The sequence below is a fragment of the Gorilla gorilla genome, chromosome 13 (genome assembly GCF_029281585.2).
Source record: "Gorilla gorilla gorilla isolate KB3781 chromosome 13, NHGRI_mGorGor1-v2.1_pri, whole genome shotgun sequence".
NCBI classification, from domain to species: domain Eukaryota; kingdom Metazoa; phylum Chordata; class Mammalia; order Primates; family Hominidae; genus Gorilla; species Gorilla gorilla.
Window position 1 is genome coordinate 43,133,963 of NC_073237.2, and position 1,200 is coordinate 43,135,162.

The 1,200-nt window shown below is 37.8% G+C and overlaps 1 pseudogene; it reads left to right on the plus strand.

The window, feature by feature from the left end:
* Positions 1 to 231: 231 nt before the first annotated feature.
* LOC101140053 (interferon alpha-5-like) lies at positions 232 to 801 on the plus strand (annotated as a pseudogene).
* The last annotated feature ends 399 nt before the right edge of the window (positions 802 to 1,200 follow it).

Consider the following 1,200-nt stretch of genomic DNA (forward strand, 5'->3'; position numbering starts at 1 on the left):
GAGGAGGTAATAATGAAAAAGAAGTAGTTAAGAAACTGCTCTACAGCCCTGTAGAGAGAGCATAAAGGAAAACAAAAACAGAAATAGAAAGTAAGAGAGGGGCATTCAGAATATAGAAACTAGTGTGTTCCCTATTTAAGGTTACGTACAAAATAAGGTCTTCAGATAACCTAAAATCCAGAGTTCAGAGTCACTCTCTCAGCCAGCCCAGTAGCATCTGAAACATCCCCAATGGACTTGCCCTTTAGTTTACTGATGGCTATGATGGTGCTCAGCTGCAAGTCCATCTGCCTCTGGGCTGTGATCTGCCTCAGGCCCACAGCGTGGGTAACAGGAGGGCCTTCATACTCCTGACACAAATGAGGAGAATCTCTCCTTTTTCTTGCCTGAAGGACAGACATGACTTTGATTTTCCATCATCAGGTGTTTGATGGCAACCACTTCCAGAAGGTTCAAGCTATCTTCCTCTTCCATGAGATGATGCAGCAGACCTTCAACCTCTTCAGCACAAAGGACTCATCTGATACTTGGGATGTGACCCTTTTAGACAAATTCTACACTGAACTTTACCAGCAGTTGAATGACCTGGAAGCCTGTGTGATGTAGAGAGTTGGAGTGGAAGAGACTCCCCTGATGAATGTGGACTCCATCCTGGCTGTGAGAAAATACTTTCAAAGAATCACTCTTTATCTGACAAAGAAGAAGTATAGCCCTTGTTCCTGGGAGGTTGTCAGAGCAGAAATCATGAGATCCTTCTCTTTATGAACGAACTTGCAGGAAAGATTAAGGAGGAAGGAATGAAAACTGGTTCAACATGGAAATGAGAATCATTTCCGTGATTAATACATCATCTCACACTTTCATGAATTCTGCCATTTCTCATTTTTGCTATATCCATAACATGAGTTGAATCAAAATTTTAAAATGTTTTCAGGAATGTTAAGCAACATCATGTTCAGCTGTACAGGCACTAGTTCCTTATGGATGATCACGGTGATGGATTTATTTATCTATTTATCTAAATAATTATTTAACTATTTATAATATTTAAAATCTTCTTTTCATGTATCATGTATTTTTACTTTGTGGTTAATATAACAATACATCTTCTTTATATTTAGTCAATAGATTACTTTGCTTTTTTCATTAAATTTTTACTATGGAAAACTCCTTGTATTTGTTTATTCTTTAAAATGAAAC